Raw genomic sequence first — 8,903 nt, forward strand, 5'->3', positions numbered from 1 at the left:
ATGGGGTTAATGTAAGATAATAGAATTCAAGGAAAATGACTTAAATTAAATAAATGCACTAGTAGGAGCACCATAAATAGATTAATGCCTTCGGACAACTTACAACAATGAGAAAGAGTGTACTTAGAGTGAAAAGAGTGTATCCAACTATATTCCTCTTTCTTGTGTCAACTCTGGATTCATGGTACGATAAGATAGCCATTGTCCCAATTGCGAATGGTAGATAAACAAGTGTAAGCACTCTTGAAGGATGGTAATGCTTCAGCCATCACAAAACTTCGAGTTAGAATAGTGCAACCAACCTATGACTTCACATTACCAAGAGCAATTTGTAGAAGAAAAAGATATCAAAAGACAAGTAGACAGTTTGCTAGTCCTAAATTAGCACTTCTAAGGTGATTATGTTAAGAACTCATCCGGATGTCACCCAGCATAGCAATAGATATATCAACCATATAGCAACACACTCGTATTGCCCCGAGGCAAGTGATGAATAAAATGAACCATAGCCATAATGACGATGATGAAACCATGGTACGACAAATCAACTTGATTAGCAAAATTCACTGGACACACCTATTTTCTAGTCAGACACTGTTCAGTAAACAATTACAGAGCTACGAATTCTCGGAACAAAAAGAGTCAAGACTCTTCCATGTTTATATGAAACAGCTAAAGAGAACAAAAAGTTACCAAAATATAGAACAGAAAACAGAGAAATCAAGGTATTTACTTAAAAAAAATATGGGAAATTGGGAATAACCCGCTACAGATTACCGGGAAAACTTCATAGTAATAATCTCCAATTGTCACCATACTGTTCCAGGCCACAAGAGACCCAAGTCCGAGGACCCAACAGAACACCATGCCCTTGACCTTCCCCTGAAGAACTCGGAAATTGACTCTAACATGTCGTCAAACAGGCGGAGACCATTGATCAAGATAATAGCATGTATCGCCTTTCCTAATAAAACTGTAAAACAAGACCAAAACGAGTGAATTAAGATGCATGCCTCGAGTCTAACTGGAACCCCTGTTTCACCAGCATTGGTCATTGTTGCATCCGCGCTCTCCATGCTTGCAGCTGCTTCTGGTTTAGTCTGGGAATGATCGAGGGCCTGGTGACGACCGAGGATGATGGAGCAGGAACGGAATTTGCGGCCTCATCCTCTTGAAAGCAAGGCACGTGACAACGCTCAGTCGATTGAAAGTACGCGGGAGGTGGTTAGAAGTAAATTTATAGAATCACATCCATTTAAAGAATCTTAATTAGTGTCGCCAACAAAATATTCTCTACAATTAATCTTTAATTAATAAAGTAACAAGATTTAGTTATGATATCATATCCAAGGTCTGAGATGTGCAAAATCAGTAACAAAATGGGGATAATTGCCAAAGAAGTCATAAACCTATTGCAATTGTGCCAATTCAATTATAAACTTTTTTTTTGGTTAATTTTGTCTTAAACCTTTTGTACTTATGTCAATTAAATCCTTTCCGGCCAAGGTCGGATGGAAATCGCTAAGATTAACACTGGTTATTCTACATGGTACTACTAGTACTCACTTGGACATTTTATAACAATATTTTGAGTTTCTTTTTATAATATATTTCTTTTTTATTTTATTTTATTTTACTTTTTTTTTCCCATGTACTTAGGTCGGCAAGGGTTGCTGGCCGACCCTCGCTGGCTCTAGTCATGAAAGCCCTTGCCCAAATCTGGTGAGGGCTGCGGTGCCCTCGCTTGGTGAGGGCGTTGCGGCCCTAGTCGGACCTAGGAGAGTGCATTGCGGCTCTCGTTGGGTCTAGGTGATGGTTGTCGCTGCCTTCGCTTAGACCCGGCAAGGGCCGCGACACCCTCACCTAAGTACAAGGGAAAAAAAGTAAAGACAAAAAGAAAAATTATAAGAGTTAAAAAACTAATGAAAATATTATTAAAAAATTCACGTTAGGCCGGCCGTGCTACGTAGAATGGCCGGCGTCCACATCAATAATTTTGATTAGAAAGGACTGAATTAACACAAATATAAAATGATTTAGGACTAAATTGCCAAATTAAAAGTTTAGAACTGAATTGACAAAATTGTAATAGATTGACGACTTTCTTGATAATTTTCCCGAAACGAATAGGGTGTATCACATCTCTTGATCTGAATTGTCTAGATGAATTAGAGCAATGTGCTTAGTAATCTAATAATGACTAAGTATTAAAAGGGAAATAGATATATGAATTTTTTTTTTCATTCGTGAGAATTCGGGCATTAATCTTTTTGGTTGCAAGAGGGAGAAAAGGAGTTTGGTACGACCTAGTTTCTTTTCCCCCCCAAAACCCGGAATACGTTTCCTGCGAAAACTTCTATTGAATACATGTAATGGACATGATTTGATTAGTCTTTGGCGTATGAAACTCTTCCCGGTTATGATGCCAGGAAACTGGAAAAGGTGAAAACTTTTAGCTATGCGCATTACTTTTTCAGAACTTCAGTACTGTGAATATAGCGAGCAACTATTCTCCGGAGAATTAGATACTCGCGACTTGATTCGGGGATCAAAGAAAATATAGAACTCCAATATTTAATCTGTTATTCTTCAGCACAGAAACTTAAGTTCAACTACATAGCTATGCTTTACAAAGGAAGGAGAAAAATGTTCAAGAAGTCCAAACCCTATTGCTCTTTTGTCAATTTAAAAGCAAATCATTCCATTTTATCAATTGAATCTCAGACCTTTTCACAATTTGTCAATTGAGTCCATCCTACCAATTTTGATCGAAAATTAATGACATAGACACTAAGCATTCTACGTAGCACGACCGACGCTGACGTGGTCATTTTTAATATTTGCAAATCGAAAGAACCCTGAAGTCAGTTCCTTCCCTAGTGACAGCGATGACTACTGTCTGAAACTTGTCATTGCCTATGATCCACAACCAGCCCAGAGCGACTCCCGCAAATGTTCCACCAAAGAGGAACAGCATAAGCAAGTTGCCCAAGGCATTTTGCTCCGGTCCCTGAGAAAACAGCTCACGGAAAAAAATATGCTACAATGAACACGACTAAAAAAAATGAAGTTCAGGTCAAACCTTGTAGCCTTTAGGTGCTACTATCATGACAGAGACAGTAAGATAACCATGGGTCAAACCCAAGAACGATACGAGCAATATCTGTCTGTAAAATATGATCAAATGGGATGAACAAAGGAATCAAACTCTGAGGCGTGATAGCACTTTCTTTAAGGAATTATTTGCCCCACAACGTTGTTAATGATTTTCGGCAAAAATCCTCCAAGATACAACAAAGTCTCAAGCGAGAATATTATATAGCAATTTTAATATTTCTTCGAGAACTCTCTAGGAAACAATTGGAAACGAAGGCTGTATTTCTCTTGTTTGAAAGGACGAAAATTGAAGTTAGAAGTTGTGAACAATGAGCAGAATAGTTGAATATATAATGAGAAAAGAACACACATTTTGGCTTCCGAAAAGATGTTAATTCTCACATACCTTTTCATTGTTCGAAAATAGTTTTTTTGTTTTTAAAATTGCAACTCTTCGTGTTTAATAACTGATAGTTCAAACATATCTCTTCACGTTCGAAACTATACATTCAATCACACATTTTCATGTTTGAGTCGGTAGTTATTTTTGAACAAACACAAATACTCCAAAGGTTGTAAAAGTGTTTTTAGAAAATAACCACCAATTGAATGGACACGACCTTTGTGTCCTTTCATTAATTGAACAAATAAAATAACTGTCAAGTGGGACAAGACACCTCCTCGTTTGTTTTATAAACAAACCACCAACAATATCATCCACCCCTGATCACCACACTTTGCTGTGAAATAGAATTCTGGGACAAGCAACAAGCGGGCAAGAGTTGCTAACATGAGGCCCTTTCGAGACTCTAACTTGATGATAAGAGGAATGTATTGAGATACGAAATCCCATATATTGAACAGAGCAATCAGAACCAGCGGATACCTGAAACAAAACCGGTGAAGCAAGGCGGTAGTGAGTACACAAACCTTTGCAGACACATAGAGAGAGTAACTTGATTTGCATACAATCAACAAAAGCATATGAAATTATCTTACAACTATAGGATTGTAATCAAGAAGTGTATCATTTACTTGAAGTAGAGCAATTGGCTTCCATTTAAGTACTCACCATGATCCCAACTGGTGTTTTCCGGTGTTCTCGTAGAGAAAGCCTGGAATAATTGTCAGTGTCAAAACAAGTATAAGATATAGATCAACGGCATAATCTATATTCTGAAATATCATTTGTTTGTTGCTCAGTCGATCATCTGTAGAGTCTCCATCCTACCAAAATTTCAAAATATTCAAGGTTTCATATACATTAAATGGAACATAAATTTTACAATTACAACAGAGAAAGTTCCGCTGCTATGACGTACCTCTCTTTGGATTCCAACGGCAGCAAGATCAGCTGAGACAGTTTTAGACCCTTCTGAGGCTGCCTTGGAGCGCCAGTACTTCACAACCGGAATCTTAGCGAACCAAATCGCATATAAACTCAAAGAACGTGGAGATTGCAAGAAACAAAACTGAAAAACAAATTCAAGATTGATCAGAATAGTTCTGCATATTGCTTTCAATTGACAAAGCTGATTATTGCACCCCAAGTTTCCTCCGTGTATAAACGAGGCAAGAGATAAGGTGGATTTTACCTACTTAATGATAATACGTTAAAAAATGAGATGGGACCGTAATATGATATAAAACCTAAGTCCCTAGGGACTGAATACCATCAGCACGTGATTGCAGATGACTATCAAGTCAAACTAGACTTGCCCGAGTGTTCAAGTTCCACAAACAACAAGACCCATGCATACATGACATGATGAATCTAGAATTTGGTAACGTTTTTCTGACCACGAAGAATTACATACTAGCTCCCTTGCGAAGACCGTCATGAGCCTTGTCGAAGGCTGCTTTTGTGATCAGCCTCAAAGCAGATGTTAGAGCTCCTGATGCAGCTGAACCAGCAAAATACGACTTCATAAATGAAAATTCCTCCAGAAATTGAGGTAGAAAACACAAGATCTGACGCGAAAGATGTATGGGAATAAGTTGGGGAAAGAATGCGACGAACACTGTAGGGGATCGCCCACCTGCATGAATTCAGGACACGTGAGAGATAGATCGCCGACCATACCACCCTGAACTTGAGCATTAGCCACTCCAAAATAGGAAACGGGCACACATTTACCGAAGTAAGGCCCTGCTCCCCCCTTCCCTGACGTGGTTAAGTCCAACTATCATGTATGAAATCCAGCAATGGAGTGAATGTAAGATACTATTATTGCAGTTTTAGGAGAACCATGAATACAGAGATTAATGCCTTCGGACAACTTGTAACTATGAGAAAGAGTGTGCTTAGAGTGTAAAGAGTGTATCCAACTATATTCCTTTTTCTTGTGTCAACTCTGAACTCACGATACAATAGGATAGCCATAGTCCCAATTGCAAATGGCAGATAAAGAAGTGTAAGCACTCTTGAAGGATGGTAATGCTTCAGCCAACACAAGGCACATAGTTAGAACAACGCAATCAACCTGTGACTTTTCATTACCCTGAGCAAATTACAAACCTACATAATTAGAAGAATAGATATCGAAAGAAAAGTAAATAGCTTGCTAGTCCTAAAATAGCACTTCTAAGATGAATATATTAAGAATTTGTCCGGATGTCACCCTGCATAGTCATAGTTATATCAGCCATGAGGCAAGTGATGAAGAAATAGAACCATAGCCATGATGGAGATGATGAAATCATGGTGCAACAGATCGACTTGATTGGGAAAATTCACTAGAAACACCTGAGTCAGAGACTATTGACTAAACAATTCAGAGCTACAATTCTCAGAACTCAAGCAGAGTCAAGACTCTTCCATATCAATATCAGACAGCTAAAGAGAACAAAAGTTCACTAAATTTAGAACACAAAACAGAGAAATCGGTGTATTTACTACAACAAAAAGTGGGAAGTTGGGAATAGCTCGCAATTGATTACCGGGAACACTGTATAGTAATAATCTACAATGGTCATAATACTGTTCCAAGCCACGAGAGACCCAAGTCCAAGGACCCAACAGAAAACCATGGCCTTGAACTTCCCCTGAAAATTTTGGGAAATTGATTCTAAATCATCAAACAGGCGGAGAGCATTGATCAAGATCATTCCCAGGTACCTCTTTTCCCAATAAAACTGTAAAATAAAACAAACGAGGGAATTGAGACACAGACCTCAAGTCTAACTGGAATCCCGGTTTCACCAGCATTGATCATTGTTGCTTCCCTGCGAAACTCACCAAAGAAAACAAGCTCAGTCCAGAAAAAAGTTACTTTTGAGTCTGGTCAATCAAAAGCTATAAACGTAAGAGACATTGAACGGTGATTCCTTAGTGTTAGAATAATTGTGAAATTTCTGTTTGTTATTCGTTGTCTATACATGAGCCTATCTATAGCCTTTACAGAGGATTGATTTTGTTAGATATATTTCAGTAATCAGAATCGATTGTAATTGACATTATAATATTACGTTACTATAGATAGCGGCTCTGTAAAGCCTGTACAGACAATGAATAACACTTAGGGAGAGATATAGTTACTCTGAACAGAAGCTTAGACGAAACAAAAGACAGCAGAGCGTGTTGGTCAACTGGGAGGAAATAAAGGAGGATTTTTTGCCTTTTTCAGTTGATGGAACGAAAAGTGCATGGAGAGAATCTACTCTATTTTTGGAGAAATTTTTTGGAAGGTTTCGACCTTATTCAAGCAATAGAGTGTCTAAGAGTATCTATAAGTCCACTTTTTCGTGAATAATATAATCTTTTAGGCTTAAAACAAACTTTTAACAATGAAAGCGTTGCCCATGTTGAAAAAAGTCACAGCTCAGCCCACCCTCACTTTCCTTCAACAGGTGCTGCTTGTGAACGTAGAAGGAAAAGAAACCCAAGTGTGACAAAAACAAAGAAAAGGAGAAAACAGAGAGAGAGATTTTCGTGTACCTGTTTCGGATGTCTGAACAAGCCGAATCAATTCGGTTTTGCAACACCAACTAAGGATTCGAGCCATTTATTCATATAATCAGAGTAATTACCGAATTTAAGTCGTAAATTTCAAGTCATATAAATTTTGAACTAAGGGGTCCGATTGTAAGAGTTGTTAAGCCATAGAGTTTTGTGGAAACTATAGTTTCAGGCATTGTGAAGCCATGGAGTGGCATTCATGTCTTCTTTGTTTTTGTAAAACTCATATCTTGAAGTAAAGATATAACATGGGTTAAAAGAGACATCACATGCTTTGATGTATCTTTGAAAAGGAAAAGCGGTGCTCAGGGCATATTAAATACACAAAGTCGGATCGAGTATTTACTACCATTTTCTCTATTTGACATAAAACAGTATGGTTTGATTATAGTTTAAGCTGATTACCTGTGAAGGGCATTGTGAAACCTTCTTGTGAAAAAAATTACGAAATTGCTTGACTTTGAACTTTGAATTTGTTTTTTGAAAGGTACTATTTTAATGAATTGGATAATGAAAAATCATATGATTTGGGTTAGAGAACCTAAGTTTTGAGATGGATTCTGGATTTGATTTATGGGTTGTTGGAGAACGTAGTTAGTGTATTATGCTCAAGGCACTATGAGTAGAACCCATGGAGGGATAAGTATGCATAGTGTTAGCAGCAGCTTGGTAGCCTTTGTCATGGGAGTTAAGTGTGATTATAGTTAGATACTGAGGCTTAGATTGCTTGATGGAATGGATTATTGACATTTGATTTGATAGAGATTGGTCAATGAAATATATCCAATTCGCCTAGAGGCTTTGTTGGACAATGTAATTGAACTGTAATCAAGTCATATGGCCGCGAGCAACGAGCTTTCCAGTGAGAGTGTTTCGCCGGATTTTTTCCTTCAATGAAGTATCTTTCACCATAAGTCGATCTTCGGCTTCTAATTGCGACAACTTGCAACTTTATATAGAGACAAGACTGTACAAACACAAACTATGCCGGAGTTTAAACCGAGCTGATGCTTACTTTTCTTCTTGTCGGTTTGGAGCTGATGTTCAGTTGAGTATGCTAGTTTTATCGTTTTAATCGAAGAAAATAGTGTTTACCTGTTGTCTTAGCGACCACTAAATTCGTCAAATGGATGGGTCCGATCAGGTTTAGATCGGATCGAAAACAATCCGACCCCAATAAACTCATTTAATCCATTTCCATCAAATGCAAATTAAGTGATTTATACTCAATTCGACTCATCCCAACTAAGGGTGAGCATGGATTGGGTGGGTAGGGTCCAAACCTAGACCCCGAAACAGACATTGTTATAACCGGTTCTCGGTTTTTGGAACCAAAAACCTACCATGTTTGTCCTGGAACCTGTTTTGGAATTGACCCTGTTTTTTGATCCGGTTCCATGGTCTACCCAAGAACCTATTTTCCTTTTATTTTTTTATTTCATTTTTTTCGTAAAAATAATATGAGTATCAATGAAATGATCCGATTGTGGCGACAACGAGAAAGAGAGAGCCGATTGTGGCGACAATGAGAAAGAGAGCTTGTCACGACCCGAACCCCGCGAGCCGTCGACATCCCACCCGGCTACGGCTGTGTGCAGTTCTCTAGGATCCAAAGGCCAAGAAATACCACACTTGGGGAAGCAGAAACAATTCCCTGTACAGAAACCAATTAACATCACGATGACTTGGGACGGTAAAATAAACTTATGTACATATATACATAATTGTTACAACCTTCAAACCTAGGGCTTCAGAGGCCATTGTATAAGCCCGTGACCACCTATAACAAAAGATTACGTGGTCGAAGCCCGCTATGCTTCCAAAAGAAAATACTCTACAAAAGCTTAAG

General features: G+C 38.3%; 1 pseudogene; it reads right to left on the minus strand.

Annotated features, from left to right (window-relative positions):
- Positions 1-642: 642 nt before the first annotated feature.
- Positions 643-6,372, minus strand: LOC115739681 (annotated as a pseudogene).
- Positions 6,373-8,903: the final 2,531 nt, after the last annotated feature.

This window comes from Rhodamnia argentea, chromosome 9 (assembly GCF_020921035.1).
Source record: "Rhodamnia argentea isolate NSW1041297 chromosome 9, ASM2092103v1, whole genome shotgun sequence".
In the NCBI taxonomy this organism is placed as follows: domain Eukaryota; kingdom Viridiplantae; phylum Streptophyta; class Magnoliopsida; order Myrtales; family Myrtaceae; genus Rhodamnia; species Rhodamnia argentea.